Genomic DNA, 19,365 nt, shown 5'->3' on the forward strand with positions numbered 1-19,365 from the left:
ACTTTAAAACATGAAAAATGTAGTGTAAATGTCTTGCCCGTGAAGATGGAATGGCCCTAAAGTGATTGCACATTGTTTTTAATTTTAAGTTAGTGCTTTGTACAGCTTTATTAACACACGAGTCTTCAGTAAGATCATGGCGATAAGGGATATTTATCACAATTGTTTTACAGTTATTCAACATAGAGAGTTGATTTGCAAATTCTACTAACCGCCTCACGACCTTCATTCTTGGACACATCATTTGTTCCACTTAATATTACTACACAATTATATTCCTTATTTACAATGTTGGGATTAATACCAGACAACCCAACAACGCCTCTAGCTCCAGGCTTGATATTTCCTTGCACTGCCAACTTGTGTTTAGAATTAATATTCACTTTCTCGGACAGTCCACGACCGTGACTATCACCATATATGTGTACACTTACGCGTCTGTCTTAGGCTTTCTTCTTGCATTAGTTTTATTATTTGTAACTTTCGGCACGTTTGGTTGCATAATAGTTTTTCCCTTCTACATTCTAGCACTATTCTTCTTTTGTGAATTTCTTACCGGTTTTCATTTGAATTCACGTCTCCTTCACTTCCGACGTTTTCAAACACACTCTATCTGTTTTCGCATACAATTGTTTTACCTGATACCACATTAGAATATTTGGGTCTGAGCGTACTGTAACTTACTTTCGTCCACTGGTTGGAGAAGTTCTCAGTTTCAACAAATGATTCTACGGACTTCACGTTTTGTTGCAATACTTCATTTTCTGATTTTAGTGTCCCCATGTCCTCCTGTAACACATTTATTATTTGTAAAACGCTGTCAATGTCTTCATTAACATCACAATGGTTGATGTTTACTATGTTTGACTGCATGTTTCTCCCTTGCACTTTATTGCTATTAATCACGTTAGTAGTAGTTGCCGCACTATATCGAGCCGAGTCAGCAAAAATTTTCTCGATTCTGATTGGTTGAGAGAGGTCACGTGACTTTAGGCCCCGCGGGAAGTTGAAATTTCCAGGTCATGTGTTATGACTAGTGATGGGTAAATTCCCGGGAAGATAATTTTCGGGAATGTTCCCAGGGAAGATTCCCAAAATGGGAATTTATCCGGGAATTTATGTTCAGTCAGAAAGAAAATTGCATTCTATTACTATATTATGATTTCAAAGTTGAATTAATTTTTATATCACAGCATATTATTACTGTTTTCCCCAGAGGATTCTTTAAAATGTATATTCTGAGCGGTACCATGTTACTTTATTAAAACTTTATTATATTTAGAGAGTACGCATAAATGGATACTTATTTACAATATGTTCTATCAAATAAATATGTGTGAAAAAATTATATAATAACAGTTTAAATTTATATGTAAGTGGATTTGTTCAACTTGACTCTATTACTGATATTTTAAATACATTTAATTTATAAATGTTATAAACCAACTAGATTGGGTAAATGCTAGAAGATACATGTCTCACCAATTTATCAATATTTGCGCATACAGATTTATGTTCACAAAATTTTCAAGATACTTACTTATCTTTATATTTTAGCACGTGACATTGCCATACACGAACTTTCATTCTACCTATTTCTCGAAATTCCATACGTAAATTCACATGTAAAAGAAGTATGAGTACCTCTTCAGAAATTCGAGTCAGAGAGAGGAGACAGACCGATGTCTATTACTAATGGTGGTTCAGGGTTTATTAATAGTACTTTTTCTCTGTTTCTACATAATTATAAATTACTTTACAAAGTGGTTACTTTTCATCATTTGTAAATTAGTACCTTCGTAATTTTGGCTGTTCTTTAGCAATAGGACCAGTTTTTGCACCTACTTTTTTGAGATATTCTATTCCGATGCGGTTGTTTTATGGTTTCATATGTTAAATTACGTTACCAACATTAAATTCAGACAGCTTTGCGGAGCCAGCGTTAGCGAATGAAGGCGGGTTAGAGCCCTGCATGACACGTTGTTTTCTATCTTCGTTACCAACAATTCACTTTCTCACATAAATCACTTCCACTTACCTTTCCGTTTTGTATAATCCCCTACTGCCCTAAAAAAATTGTGTTCGTTACTTCCTTGACAAGTTGAACATCACTATCAAGTCATTTCTTCCGTAAATCATACTACTTTTTGCTAGTTTTGGCCCCACAATACTAAACAATTACCTTACTTTTTAGTGCAAATGGAAATGGAACCCAAAAAATATATTATTAGTTATATATGTACTGTCAAATAATCTTAAATTTTTTAACCTCCAAATTGTTTAAAACCTAGGAGTAAATCATAATATATTAAAATAAAGTAATTAGTCATATGGTTCTTATAATTTGGAAGATAAAGTAGAGAAATGGAAATAAATTCCTTCCCGGAAATTTATAGGCCAGGGAAATAACCCGGGAATATTCTCATTTTTTAAATTCCTTCCCGCCGGGAATATTCCCACTGCCCATCACTAGTTATGACGTCATGAGTCACCCCGCGGGGAAATGCCTTATTCTCTTTTATGACCGGGATTTTTGAAATCCGTTTCTTTTACTGGTAATATGAGTGCTTTGATACCTGATTCTGATTAGCTGGCAGATGTTACGTGATCTTAGGTCCTGAGATATTTGAAATTCGTTAAATTTTACGGGGTAAGAAGAATGTTTTGGTACCACGATGCTGATTGGTTGATAGAGGTCACGTGATCTTAGGCTCTGGGATATTTTAAAATTCGTTTCCTTTTATGGGTAAGATGAGTGATTTGGTACCTTGAATTTGATTGGTTGATAGAGGTCACATGATCTTAGACCCTTGGATTTATGAAATTTAGTATCCTCTTTGATGAGTACTTTGGTACCTCGATTATGATTGGTTGGTGGAGGTCACGTGATTTTAAGCTCAGGGATTTTTTAAAATTCCCGGTAGGTCGAGGATGCAAACCCGTAGTGACCCGGTTATTCGACAGAGACTCATTAACCCAGATAATAAAAAGATATTTTGCTTATTCACTTGCGTTTAAACCGTATTTCTTTCAGAGATGACTAGGACTGGAGATGTTATTAATAATAATTTTTAGACAGACACAATTGCTTTTAATAGACCCAGTGAATAGGCCTATAGCTATTGTGACAACTTAAGTAACCTGGATTGCAATCAGGAGCGCATTAAAGGCGAGCTAATGGAGCCCAGACTCAGGGGGTCACCAAAATCCCCCTCTTTAATATTAAAATACATCAATTAACTTATTATATTATCGGCTTTAGATCCATGCTAATTTATTTTCCCGCTCGCTAGGCTTGCGGTATCGCTAGAGTTGAGTCTTCTTCCACCAACTTCGGCTCGTGCCTGCAAACATCAGACTTTCGTGGCAACGCTGGGCGTGGATAAATAAACTGATTGATGTGATGAATAAACAAATAAATTCAAACATCATTCACACAGAAGACCTTCAAATTCAGAACTTTTCTCACAGTGTAACCTTGTACAGGTTTACTATTTGTATTTGATTTTTCTCCTTTTACTCCATTAGTGTTTTTAAAGGGACTGTTGACCATTTAACTCGTATTCGGCATTTATGTGTTACACTTAAGTATTTAGGCATTTAACTGTTAATAATAAATGTAATTAAACTAATTATTGTAAACTTGGAGCACAGCATACTCCTCGGTGTTTCGATAAGAATATGAGGCTGTGGAAGACAGAAAAGAGAAGTTATGCGCTGGAATTATTCGTAACATAGGGCCCTTTGAAATAGTCGGCTCCAGGGTCCCAAAAGGTTTAATCCGCTCTGAGTGCTACGCGCAGAGACGTACGCAAGAATTTATTTCGGGAGGAGTCCAAAGCTGTTCGGGGGGGTCCAAACACAATTTGAGGCTAAATTATACTAAACTTTGTACCTAAGATTAGACTAAATTGGCAAAAAAAGTCCGGATTTCGAGGAGGGTCCGAAACTCATGGAACCACCCCGAGCGTACGTACCTGGCTTTGTGCCCAAAATATCCAGGGGACCGAGGTGGCTCAGTGGTAGAGTGTTCACCTCTGGTGCGTGGGGTCCCTGGTTCGATTCCAGCTCGCGCCAAGTGAGCTTTGTGGTGAACAAACACCGTCTGCGGGGTTCTCTCGTTCCCTCCCACTTTGTTCATTGCACAGTTTCATTCATTTATCATCATCAACGTCTACCTTAGCTTGGCGCTAAATCGTAGGACGTTAAACTAGGTATATCATTTTATTTCATTTCATTTCTTTAGAAATAAAGCTTGACTTTTCGTGCCTTTCTTTCAGTATGTCTGATTTACAATTGGTGAAGAACATAGATTAAAAAATCTAAAATAATGGTTGCCAAATGCTTGTTGATATTCAACTTTGGGTGAAAATAACGTAGGAGATGCAGAAAGAAGATATTGAAGTTATGACTTTATATAACACCATATTTATAAATGAAGGACGGAACATACTTCGGATACAAGCAACTTTAAGGACGAATAAAGGCAATTACTCTTCATCACGAAATTCATTCTCAAACTCATAATTTCAGGGAAGCTCATGCCCCATGTGTATCGATCATTGACTGTTTGCACCCAACAAGTAGTGGCGTAACTAGGATTTTTTAAAAAGGGACTGAGAAACCATTTTGGGGCCAAGGTACCCAACACTCCAAAATTCCATTGTTTCGGTATTTTAGGTATATCTTTAATCAAGAACATAACACAATTTGCGAGCATTTGGGGCAAAAGAATTGTGGTTACTATTTCAGTCTTGCACATTTTTAGCAACTTAGTCATGTTTGGTTTATTCTTTATTAAATTAAAGCTATTGTTTCTCAAAATAACTCGACAAGATTCGAGACGAGACAGGGTTCTTCCAACAGAAAAAGATACAGTTTTCGAGGCATCACTTTACACAACAAATTTTCGAGGCGAGACAACCTCTAATCTTGTCTCGTGCGCATCCCTATTTGCACGTAATAATATTAGAATACAGTAAAAAAAGAAAATATTAATTACCTTATAAAGTAATCAAACCTTAAAAGTCACCTATTTAAAAATTGCCCTGTGAAATAGTTTATATTTTAAGGGGGCCATCGTATAGTAACAGAATATTAATAATCAACGATCAATTACTCTGTGAAGATGCTGAATTTTAAAGTGTGTGTGCACCTTCTGTTGCATTTGGGTGCAAATTCGGTAATTTTCTTAGTATCCTCTTTTGTAAAAGTATATAACATAGTGAAATTTAGGTGAGCTTGTAAGAAATTGGGGAGGCTTGAACACCCTAAATTAGACCTAGTGACGCCACTGCAAACAGGCCACCAGTCACGAAAGACAAAGGGAAATATTTAATTTAATAATAATAAAAAAGTTGAACTGTGTAAATTTAGGACTATAGTTGTATATGAAAATCATTATAAATACAATTATGTTTTATATTTAATTGAGCTTTTCTCAATATCGCGGAACTTATGTCCGGCACGGAATCGAACCCGGATAACCCAAGGATCTCTGCTTCAGATAATCGCTGATTAGAAATGTTCTCGTTCAAATAAAATGAAATGAGATATTCAGTTTAACGTCCCGCGATTATGCTCCGAGACTAAGAGAGATGATGAAAAATGAATGATGAGAAATGAAATAATGAGAAATGAATCAAATGAAGAAATGAAGAAAGTGGGAGGGAACGGAAGAACCCCGAGAAAACCACCGCATACGGTGTTTGTCCACCACAAAGTTCACTTGGTGCTCCTTCAAATAAAGTCCAGCTACAAATAAAATATTTTCTACCCTAGAAGAAAGAATCTCCTTTACATTGTTCCGTCCATTAAATGTACATATTAACAATTACTCTACTGAAACGATCCCTGCAACTAGTGATGTGAAGTGGAAAATTTTCCGCTTAAAACTTCCCATTTCTGAAAATTTTCGATTCTAAACAAATATTCACTATTAAGTATTAACTCCACATTAAGCCATGATATTGATTGAATCCATGAATAGAAATATGACATTACAGCAAATTAAAATCTTCCAACTTTCTAGGTCCTATAATGGGAAAATATATAAATATTATTGAGTACCTGGTAATAAACCTAGTATTTGATAACACAAGACAGTATGAGTATCGTTCCACAGTATGAAACTACGGTAAACTTCCAAACTAGTAAAAGTGGAAATAGTAGAAACCGGAAGTAGTTGATTTCTACCACTTACGATTTAAATATTAGGTTGTCGAAGGAGATGGGACCTATTATTGGAACGACGAATCGTTTCCCGAAAACCGTTTCTCAATAGCTCTTACCGTTTTTTTGAGTTATGACCAATATTGTTGAAACCAGAAGTGGTTCAACATAGCTTCTGGTTTAACTAGAAGATTGGTGAAAGAGATGGAACCTATTCTTGGGATGCTGAATCGATTCCCGAAAACCGCTTGTCGATAGCACTTAGATCTAGGAAAATTAATATTGTAACCAGAAGTAGTAGTGAATTTATACCACTTCCGATTTTAGTGGAAATACAGGAGTACAGGTGGTTTGCCCCCTTAAGACCTTAAATCGATTTCTGAAAACTCTTTATCGCTAGCTATGTTTTATATTCGTTTATGAGTTATGAATATGTTTGTTGAAACCAGATATGGTCGACTCCTACCACTTCCCGTTTAAGTAAGATTATTGAAAAAGATGGAACCTATTCTGGCAATGCAGAATTGATTCCCGAAAACAGTTTGTCGATAGCTCTTACCCTTTTATGTTTATGAAAATAAATATTGAAACCTGAAGTAGTAGTGGATCCTACCACTTCCAGTTTTAGTAGAAATGCAGGAGTTATGGTGGTTCCTTTCATATCGAGCTATTTCCGAAAACCGTTTGCCGATCGCTATTACCGTTTCTTACTCGTGGTCTTTAATTTGAAACCGGAAATTTCCGATTTCTATCACTTCCGGTTTAACAGATTGACAGCCAAGGTGATTTGAGGGTGCCTGTTAAGTAGGAGGTTGTTGAAGGAAATGCACCCTAATATTGGGATGCTGCATCGATTCCCGAAAACCGCTTGTCAATAGCTGTTACCGATTTTGATGTGATACCTGTTGACAGACAGACACACAGACGGACACAGCCGTTCTATAAGACTTCCCTTTCATATGCATAGCGTAGTTTTTGGAAGTCTAAAACTAGGTATATAGCCAAAAGCAGGAAATATCTTTTTATTTGATAATTAAATATAAAGCTATTTATTGCGGCTTGCAGCTTTGTACTTTTCTTATATACATTTTTCTCTTACTTAGAAGAAGAAACAAAACATTTGCTTAGTTACAATTTCAGAATGAACAAATATATGAATATTTATTAGTTTCTCTTCTGAACAAATATATGAAAAAAATATTTCCTGAGCACTTGGGCTACTTTCGTTAAACTTTGAAATTTTCGGTAGCCAAAAACTTGCAGTAGATATTTTTATATATTTCGTAATTATTATTTCTATGAAGTGAAAATATATAAATGTAGAAAAGTAATAAAGCTATGAGAAACATCTTGTCCTCGCGCATGAAAAGTGTATGAAACTGATGGAATATTGATATGACGATTTTCTGTGAACGACGAGTAATTCTAAGAAAAAAATACAATACATATTCTAACATATTTTCCAGAAATGAAGAATTGCAAGATAATTAATTTTATGAACCCTTACCCTCGCCCTCACCCTCCATCACACTCACCCTCCATTGACGCCCTCCCCTCACCTTCCCCCACACTCACCCTCCATTGACGCCCACGCACTCACCCTCCATTGACGCCCTCCCACTCACCTCCTTCACACTCACTCTCCCCCACACTCACCCTCTATTGACGCCCTCACACTCACCCTCTATTGACGCCCTCATACTCACCCTCTCTCACACTCACCCACCATTGACGCCCTCACACTCACCCTCCATTGATACCCTCATACTCACCATCCCTCACACTCACCCTCAATTGCTTTATTACTCTCACCCGCCAACGCCCTCACCCTCAACTACTAAAATGAGGGTGCAGTGAGGGTGAGGGCGGCCCTCATGAGGGCAAAATGAGAGAGGGTGACCATCTCTGTCATCTACCCAGTAGGTTAGGTAATAGCCCATAGCTAAAAACTACTAATAAAATAAGGCATTAGACTACAAACTTTAGGTAATCTACACTAAAAAATTGGTCGCACCACTTTCGCGATGATAAAATTGACATTTGGTCGACTGTTCGTTTTTGTAACTGGCAAACAAGTGTTTTTGTTGAAAACTATATATAGAACAATGTGTAAACGTCGTTTGAAGTAGTGGGTTTTTATTCAATTTAATACATATCAAAGCATATATAGTAATCACGTAACGAACTATTTTAAAAGCTAAGGAAAACTGTCCAAACCTAAAGGCAACTAATGTTGTGAGCGTGTGTCCTCCCTCACCCCCATTCCATTTGTTTAAATTCCCCAGTCAGCCCCATCTGAAGTGGAATAAGGCTCTTTGCACAATACGTTAACGGAAACCTTATATAATGGTGCTGTCTTTTTCAACCTGTTGGCAACGCCTTGCCGTGGTGACTTGCATTACGTGCTCAGAAGACAAGGGGCTGTGAAGTGGACGTGATTCTTTGAAAAACTAGTTCAGTAATACTAGACGTCATCGACGTTCGTTTCTATTGTTTTTAATATTTTAATTGCTTTATTTTAATGGAAAACACATATAAAACTCATTAGTGTGTATATTACATATAAATGCATATGTTTCCTCAATATTTTGGTGTTGTTCTTCGTGATTAATCGGCGTAGGAAGACAGTCGCTTTGTCCTAAAAGCGCGAAGATTAGCATTCACGCGGCGCCATGAAGAAAATTAGGAAGCGTTTCGGACGATACTGAAGAAAATCCGTAAAAAAAAGTTGATAATCCTTGACGTTGTGGCGAAATGTATTGAATAAATAATCTTTTGAGTTAGTGTAGCTTATGGAATTAATATTTTAGTGAGAACTAACGTATGTATGGGAAATAATACAATTTACTTCGAAACCACAAGAATGCTCATCGTGAATATCAATTGAAATGGTAGCGTATAATGAATGAGTCAACGAATAAAATCGAGTGTGAAAAATATATGTGATTATACATTCTGAATGTTCATTATGTACCAATATGGTCAATTAACATAACTAATCTCTTCAGTAAATAACCTTAATATTAATGAAGGTATAGGAAAACATTCGCAGAAACACAAGCATATTGGAGTTGATCTTAATTTATTGGATTACAAGCATTTTCATAGTAAATCCTGCAAAGAGGAAGCGTGAGACAACATAATCCGCATGTAGGGATGAATTCGTAATCGCCGCATTAAGAAGACAAAGCTGCAAGAAATCCTTCTAAACAGAATTACTCCAAGTTCCCCCCTGAATCCCCTGTAATTGAAGTTTAGTGCAGTGATGTATTCACTGAACCAACGTGTGCTAAGTGGCAGTGTATCACCAATCTTAAAATAAGCCAGGAATGATATATTATAGCATTTTCAAATAATCTTTCGTCATTTTTATATTTTTTACTATACATATATCAATATGGGCTAAAAGGTTTTAAAAATAAATTAAGGCAAGTTTATCAATAGAAATATATTTAAAAAGGGTGCACGTAAGTAAATATAGTATGTGAATTACTTTTGATCAAATAAAATTTATCTTATATATTTGTTTTGTTTCCAGTTATCTTTTCCGAGTCTCTTGCATGAATCATTATAGAAATTGTTGGTATTATGTACAGGTAGTTTTGTACACTCTGTAAGTACAAAGATTGGCGTGCCAAGGATGGTGGGTACGCGCGATCGAAACCACAGCTTGAATTTGTTTTGGTTTGTGATTTAATTAGGAGGCTTGCATGATATTTACTCTAACCACTACCACCTGCAGAGTGAAGTACTTGTTAGTTCTAACCACTAAGACACCTTCAAGACGTAAAATTGACAACCCGAACATGGTAAACCGAACCCGGCAGGTCATAAGAATGGCTTGCCGAACAGAAACGGACGAGAATCGAACCCAGTCGGGTTATAACGTAATCCAGTTGGTATGCATTACTGAGCAAAATGTGTACGCAGCAGATGTAGACACCGAACTCAAAACATGTTAGTAAGTATACAGCTAAAGAAAATTGCTTGCAAGTGTCAGGTAGTCTAAAAATATCGAGGCTTTATAGGGTAGAATTGAGAGTATGTTAGTTGTGATTAGAAAAAATTATGAACCATATTTGCACCAGTTTAGTCAATGACTTATGTCATTTCTTCGGCAACACCATAATCCCGTTGCTAGAGACCTTCTGTAGCTTCTGGTCAAAAATTGTGACACACGGTTTCAACAGATTTCTTTTTAAATCTTAAGTTACACTGCTCAAGGAGTTTTCCAGACATCGAAACAAACAATAGTCTAACAGTGCTATGTCCGTGCTATATGGTAGCAAGACAGCTTTCGGCCAGTTGGTGCGTGTATGGCTTTAGGCTTTCTACGCTTGCTGTATTAACACGTGCTTTCATACTGCATGCCTTTTGTTGTACTTGCATGCAATATTTTAGATGATTCGCAGAGCGTCATAGCATCACTGGTAGTTCATTAGCTTATTGGCTTGCTGCCAGCGTAAAACTCTTGAGTCAAGATTGAATGGAACACTGAATGCGAGATTGCACCCATGCAACTTTGTTACTGGAATCAAGTTTGTGGTATGCTTGAACGCTTTCCAACCAAGCCGGATGCAAGCTTACCGATTTCCAACTCAAGCTTACAGTATGCAGTTTGCAAGTTTTCTCTGCTCGTATGGTCATCTATTCTAGACCGAGTTCTCTCAGTTTCTGACAGGTCAAGTATGTAAGCGCACTAATGATGTTAGCGTGGTTTACCACACTCTTGCTGTTGATAAGTTCCAGCCGTTTAATTTGAATTCCTAGGCACACTCGGATTAACTGTCGACAATTCAGGTCCGAGTCTGTCGTTCTGCCCGACATCATCAGTTCGTGGTGCATGATACTCTTTCAATTCCACCAAACGCACAGCTTAATCTACCGTGGTGATGTGTATGCTTTGTCAGAAATTGTAGAACTTCTGGTCTCTTCGACTGCAATCTTTCCCGTATATTGATGTGGTAGGTTATGTGCTTTTCATCACTTGTGATCAACTGTATCAGAAATGGCTCTTTTTTCTACCTAGCTTTATCCAAATGACTTATTACTATTTGATGATGGATATTAGCTCATTGGTGATGTCATTAGTGCCGATCATATTTCTGGACTTTTCTCAGAATATCATCCACTTTTCCTGTGGTTGGTCGCTCACAGCGAGTTGCATTCTGCACATCAAAATTTCTGGAACGAAAGCGACTGAATTGTGTTTTTGCTGTTTTTTAACGTATCTCGTTCATAAACTACATTAATTTCTTTGCAGGCCATCCCAGCATTTACATCTTTATTGCAATAAATTCGTAAGAGGTAATGCAGCTTTGCCGAAAGCACACATATTTTCACGACATATCTTACGCATTTTCACGAATGCGAGAATTTCGATACATTTTCCATATACCTGCTTCAACCGTCGGCTAACGAATGAAGTTAAGCCTCACTTGCTGAGACTTATATACCCTGAGATTTGGGATACTCACACCATCATTTGTGCAAAAGGCTCGCTACTTTTGAACTACCTGATAGTGAAAAAATGCCTCTGTTGCATCTTAGGACTTGAGATCCATAACAGCAAATTATTTTAGGTCTTCTCTTGGCCCTTTATCAATGCATTTTCTACTACTATACCCCTCACTAAAACGTTTCTACAGGAGGCAATTGGAGTACCCCGAAAAAACCCACGGACGCGATGTTCTCCACGACAAGGTTACTTGTTCGGGGATGGAACCAAGGACCCTATGCACCAGATGTAAGTGCTCTACCGCTCTGTTTTCCTGCCCCTCATAGCCATGTTCTAGTGATAAATGTAGTAGTTGAATAAACATTGATATGTGGCTCCAGGAGTGCCTGAAGTACATTCCTTATTAAATCTCAAGAGATGTAATGCAAAGTAGATACAATATTCTAATACTTAATTTTTTGAAAATATGAAATTCTCTATTATACTATTTTTGTACTAAAAATGTGAATTATATCGTTTTCATTCTTTTCACGCAGTGAGGAATTTCGGATTGGATACCATGGACAGTGTTGCATGTATCTCAATAACATGCGTGACAGCAGTTTTCCAAAAGAGTACTTTAAAAGAAAGTTTCAAGAAGATTCGATGCGGTGTCCTCTATTCTGTGACTATGAGTATCAGTGTAGAACACTCACGCCCATCGTTAATTCCGAGAGAGAGAGGCTTAGTGGAGATTATTAACAAGAGGATAACAAATGTAGCTGTCTGATTATTTGGAATGTGAAAAGTAAATCTTCGTGTTTTAAGAAGGAGTTGTCTGTATCAGTAGAAACAGTAATTGTAAAGTTTTACATTGTACTAACTTTATAGACTGAAATTGATTTAAACTAGTCGCAAAGTAAAACAATACGCTTATTGAAAAAATATTAACGTGTAACAGATTCGCACTCTTGGCTTCATAGCAAAATATATTATTGTACATTAATTACAACTTGGTAGTGGTAATGATAATGATGAGGCCATAGAAATTTAACGTTTTATGCGAAATATGTTTGGATTGTAAAATAAAAAAAGAAATAAAAAAATTAGTCTATCGAAATGTACGTAAATGTTATTTTGAATCTTCGAAGTTTGACCTTTTAAATGGCATTATTTTATTTGATTGTATTGCATTTTTAGTATTCTCCCCCTATGCTTCTATCCCGTCGGCAAAGTAAGACGATGAGAAAAAAAATATGAAATAAATGGTCAGAGGCATTACATGATATGCATATTCTACCCTGCCGTTTCTTTAGCTAGCTTTAACATGTTAGACGGCTTTATTTTGTTCACACTACTCTTAGGAGAGTGAAATTCTACCATTAATCTATCATTAACTACATACAGAACTCTCTGGAATTTTCCATATAGATATCAATATAGTTTTTTTCATATAAATATTTTGAAATTTTTTTGTGTCATACATGGTGCATTGAGAGAACAAGACAATCAAGTACTTTGGTTTTTGTTCCTTTCAGATGCAATTCATGTTTGAGATATTTAATTGAAGTTCCTTTCATTGTTTGTAGATTCATGTGAAGATATTGTAAATAACTTATGAATAAAAAAGTTTTGGTTATAACCATGTACTTAAAAGTACCTACAAACAGGTTTCTCAGCTTTCTGAAGACTTGATTCCGTTGTGCTCTGAAAGCCTCATGATATTCGTAAGAGATCACCAAAAACCAATAAATTTATATGTTCACGAATTATTATCATAATGATTTGCTTTGGTTAGCGCATGTCCACAACAAAGGTTAAATGATGGCACCAGAACGTTCACCGCATATCTCCTGATATGTTCTGTTCTCTTATTTTTTTGAGTATTGTGTATCTATTGTGTGCAAATTTATAATATGCATGCATATATACTTAGCTATATATAATGAAGACGTCAAGAGCGAAAATAACGCACACGACTGCAAGATACCCAGAAGTGTTTTATTATTATTATTATTATTATTATATCTAGTTCAATTTAAAGCAAAGGGAATTTGAGGAACTGAGCTCGGGTGTAATCCTAGGAGTATGCGAGATGACAATGATAGGTTTATGTGGAAAATAACAAGAGTTTGAGAAACACACCCATAACCTGCGGTAGGTGGTCCCAACAAGTAGCTTTGAGTCGCAATCGCGTAGGAATGGATCTCACTGCATAAAACCGATTTTACGATATCAAATGACACATGCTTGAATTGAAGAAGGGTTCCAGTATTTGGAAATTTCCAGGTGAAATCTGTCACGTCACAACAAAAGAGTATGCAGAATAGTTACCTCACTCCGACGATATAGCTGAAAAGTAATAGTGAAGAACTAACAGAAAATGCAAACACTATGTACAAAGTAATCTTCACAGAAGGAGCAATTGTGGACTGTCAAGGATTAAGTGCTTTTCATTCTTTTCGGAGGTGCTGTTACAGGCTTACAACCTGAAACGTGTCAAGCTAGAAAGGAACAGCAATATTAAGAGAAATTATATAGATCACTTGTAACCATAGAAACGGTTCACTGCTTCCAATTGTAATCAAAACTAGTTTGTAGTGGCCACCTTTAACAAATGAATATTTTCGACATCTCGCACGCGTATACCCACTACAGCTAACGTGCCTCTTCTCTATGGACACACACGAGTTGGTGAATAGCACCCTAGTAACACACACACACACACACACACACATATATATATATATATATATATATATATAACAGTTCTAAGATATTTGCATCAAATTTTGCCATTTTTAATGGACGTCAGACTGTCTCCTCTCTCTGACGAGTGTCGATTTGTGTATGATCATGTCTAATTAATTTTCGTACTCATTGATAATTAAATTGCATCAAAGTGTTGCAAATGACTCATCTTCTGCTCCAACTAATATTTGATTCTTAAATCTGCGCCTTAGTTTGTCTTTTAACGGATCACTTACATGAAGGAGGTTAATGCCAGCAGCCCGCACCATCTTTTCCACCCTGACCTAACACTAATTCGAGCTTACTACGACACACTGACTCGCCAGACTGATCATCACTCAGCACCTATAACGAGGAATTTAACTGCTAGTGTTTCGAAGAATAGGTGGCGTTGTCTGTGGAAAACGAGTTTTAAACGGGAACGACATATCATACAGTGTTCAATACTTTTTCCTGTATATGTATACCAAGTTTTATGCCGATTATCGCAAGTATAACCGAAACATGTCCCTTGTTAGAAAAAAATCATATGACTAGTTATATAAAATAGTCAACGAATTTTAATTCTTTTAACCTCCAAATTGTTTGAAACCTAGAAGTATATCATAATAAATGAAAATAAAGTAATTTGTCATATTTTTCTTATAATTTGGAAAATAAAATAAAGAAATGGAAATAAATTGCTTCCCAGAAATTGATATGCAAGAGAACAACCAGGGAATATTCCCGTTTTTTATTTTCCTTTCCACCGGAAAAATTCCCACTGCCTATCACTACTGTTGAATGAGTTGATATTGGTAAAAGTTAACATTTTATGAATACAAGAAAAGTAAAAAATAACTAGTGCAATTTAATTTACGGTGGAAAACAATAATGATATCAAAACAAAAGTACAAAGAAAACACACCAACCACTTTTCGTTCATTGTTACGCATATCATTATTATTATTATTATTATTATTGATAATAATAATAATAATAATAATATATGAAGTCAGTGGTAGCTCATGCCTTCAACAAGTATACAACAGTGGCTTTAAACACATTATAAATTTCCAATGGTCTTTGTTAGGTGGGGCTTTATATGTGTGAAGAAGAAGTATTTTTTTCAATAAGCAATTATTCTGTATCATATTAAAAACTGATCATATATTTGATTGCAAGTACCGTCTATAATTTCCGGGAGAGTATCCTTGAAATATCGCGTAGAGTGGCCGTTATGGCGAGTGCATCGTGTTTTGTGATGACGAGAGTTGTTTGAGATTTTCTATACATATTTACTACACTTACACACTTTTTTCCCTTTACACGTTCATACATTTTTTTTTCTACACTTTTTCCTAATTATTTTACACTCCTCACTTTTCTCTACCTCTTGTTCTGTTGAAATTGGCCTTCAGCCTCCTTTATTCGTTCAAAATTCTCTCCTTATTCTGACCTTTTCCTATTGTACCATACTCTTCCCCAAAAAATCACATAAGAAACAATTAAAGAGAAAGCGCAGGAAAAGTGGTATGAAGAAGTTGTTAAGAAGAGCAGTTTGAAAGGAATATACACATATGAAAGGCGTTATGAGAAATTAAATTATATGAACAATGATTTACGAAGCATTTTACTTTTCAAAGCCAGGTCAGGAAGCCTTGAAACTAGGGTAAGATTGAAAAAATTTAAAGAAGTGAACGAAAAATGTCAACTATGTTTTAAAGAAGATGAAACATTAGAACACTTATTGTTAAAATGTGAAGAAACCCTAAAAATCAGGGATAAATGGTAATGGATCGATGAAATGAAAAAGGAAGAAAATTTGGTTAAATTAGCTTGGAGGCTAGGCTTTAATGTACATTGAAGGGAACTAAGTGAGAAAGAAATAGAAAAAAAAACTAAGAACTTCTTGAATTTTTGTGGAAAAAGAAAATGGAAAACTTTAAATAAAAAAAGAACAGTACTTACTTTCTTTTTTTTTCAGAAACCTAACTTCCGAAGAGAAGGAAGGAAGATACGTTGAAACTGAACCTGAACCTGAAATTTGACTTTTCTTGATTGCGACACTTCTTTTTTTCACGTATTTTCGCTTTATCATACTTGCTACTTTCTATCTGTTTTATGACTTTGTACACATCTTGTTACTTTTTATCATTTTTCAACTATTCTAATTTTTACATCTTAAACGTTTAATCACCTTTAAATAAATAAATAAATAAGAATAATTTATTGTCGTTAAACAACATGATGTTGTAATAGACAACGTCAAAATTTAAGTTCGCGTACATGTAATATTTACAATTTTAATTAATCAATACAATATTTTATATTTTACCTAGTACTACTTTTATATTCTAATCCTGAAATTTCTTCCTGAAATTCTGAAATACTATATTTACACTTTTTTAAGAGCCACTTTTTACAAAAACGTTTAAAATTTTTAATATTTATTTCTCTCACTCTAAGTGGCAACAGATTATACAATTTCATACCTATATATTTATAACTATTTTGAGTTTTGCACAGCCGCACATGGGGAATATTTATTTCATTTTTGCGCCTTGTATTGTGTGAGTGAACACTACTTCGAGTAACATAATTTGTACAGTTTTCTTTGATATACATAAGGCACGATAATATGTACAAGGACGGGATGGTCATTATTTCAAAATCTTTGAAAAAAATGTCTGCAAGATTCTCTCTCTGGAATTTCTGTTATCGTTCCTATCGCTCTTTTTTACCACTTAAATACTGTTTGTGTCCCGGAAGAATTACCCCATAATAGTATGCCATACGAAAGATGAAAGTGAAAGAAAGTATAATATGCAATGATTAATAGACTTTTACTTATAGATATTTTTAATTTACGTAACACATATACTGCCCTTGATAATTTTTTACAAAGTTGCATAGTATGCACATTCCAGTTTAATTTCGTATCTAAGTATATCCCTAATACATTAACTGAGGAGCATTCTTTTGTATCAGTTCTGGAGCTGCTGAGATGAAAGTATAACTTCTCTGTTTTATTATGATCCAAATGTAATTTATTGTGGAACAGCCAAACAGTAGATTTATCTATTGCTTTATTATTTTTCGGGTGTATTGCGTTGATATTATTATCTTTCCTTATAAGTGTAGTGTCATCGGCATACATAACAGTGGTTACTAATATGTAGTCAGGTAAATCGTTAATATATACCAGAAAAAGAAAAGGTCCAATGACACTTCCCTGTGGCACTCCTGTTAATATATCAAGTACGTTTGACTGTTTATTTTGTACACCCACAACTTGTTTTCTACTTTCAAGATAAGACCTGACCAATAGGAGCTCAGTTCCTCTGATCCCATAATACTGTAATTTATGAATCAATATTTCATGTGAAACAGTATCAAAAGCCTTACTTAAATCTAATAATGTTGCGCAAGCAAATGAACTGTTTTCAAAGCCATCAATTATCTCAGATACAACTTTTTCAACAGCTTTAATTGTGGACATACCTTTCCGAAACCCATATTGTGCACAGTTAATGAGATTGTTATTTTCAAAGTACAGAGTTAGTTGTTCTTTCATGCAATGTTCAATAATTTTTGATACAATTGGAACTAGAGATATTGGTCTATAGTTGGTGGGACAGTTTTTGTCTCCTTTTTTATGTATGGGAATAGTAACTGCAATCTTAAGACAATCTGGGAACACTCCTTCTACTCGTATCCAATTAATTAAGTGTGTAAAGGGTTCCACTATTACGTCTATAATGTTTTTAATTGTACTATTAGTAAACCCATAATAATCCTCGCTACCAAATGTCTTAAACTTACGAACCACTGACAAAATTGCTTCAGGTGTGACGTTTGTCAATTTAAATGTCAAGTTACTAGTATGATTTCTACATGAACTTAGAATACTTTTAAAGCCTATAACACCGTTTTCTGCGGAGTTAGAGATATTGCTTGTATTACCATTTACATACTTAGCTCTACTTACAAAGAATTCATTAAAAGTGACAGGGGATATTGATATTGAATCATTTTCTTTTCGTACCCCTATTTCCCTGCATATAATTTCCCACCCTGCTTTACATTTATTTCTATGGTTTACAATAAAATTGTCGTTTGCCTTAATTTTTGCCGCACTTATTTCCTTTCTGTACTGTCTTTTAGCTGTGATGTATTTTTCTTTTCCCACAGGACAGCCCGATTTAGCCCTATTGTAACAAGCAATGACAACCTTACGCAGCTCTGCTAGTTGCGGAGTGTACCGGTTACTAAAATTTTGCTGTAATTTGTTTGTAGATAAGTTATAGCGTTTACATTTTCTTGGACAACATTCGTTTAGGCATCGTGTTAAATTATACATAAAAAATTCACACGCTTCTACTACATTTTTACATCTGAAGAATGTTTGCTGCCAGTCAATTTATTTTCATTTATGTCTTAAACTACAGATATTATCTAAACTAAGTACTCGAAAACTCTTGGTCACCATCCTAGTATTATTGTGTTTGACAAAGGGGTATAACACGTATAGGCCATCGTGATCTGACAATGAGCACTGTACTACACCACACGATAAATCATTTCTATATACATTTGTAATAATGTTATCTAAACTAAGCTTCCTTTCTTGTTGGCTGATCATTTAGAAAATAAAAGTTATATGATCTAAATATATCAGAAAAATAATTCTTGGTAAAAAGTATCAACTAAAACATTGATATTTACATCCCCGAGATATAATATTTTATATTTATCATGCTTACTTAAGTAGTTAGAAGGTCTTCCCAGCGTGCAAGAAAGACATTGACATCCGTATCTGGTGTTCGATTAATTGATACCACAATTGTTTTCGCGTTAGGAAACAAAATTACAACTACTTCAAATTCCCCCTCATAGCAGAAATTATCTACGTTAATAACAATATAGTCATTGGTGAAGCCATCTCTTACATAAATTACTACTCCGCCATGGGTAATTCTACTTCTATAATAGCTTGCTGCCATGATATAATTTTTAGGTACGTA

The sequence above is a fragment of the Thermobia domestica genome, chromosome 18 (genome assembly GCF_964235325.1).
Source record: "Thermobia domestica chromosome 18, izTheDome1.hap1.1, whole genome shotgun sequence".
In the NCBI taxonomy this organism is placed as follows: domain Eukaryota; kingdom Metazoa; phylum Arthropoda; class Insecta; order Zygentoma; family Lepismatidae; genus Thermobia; species Thermobia domestica.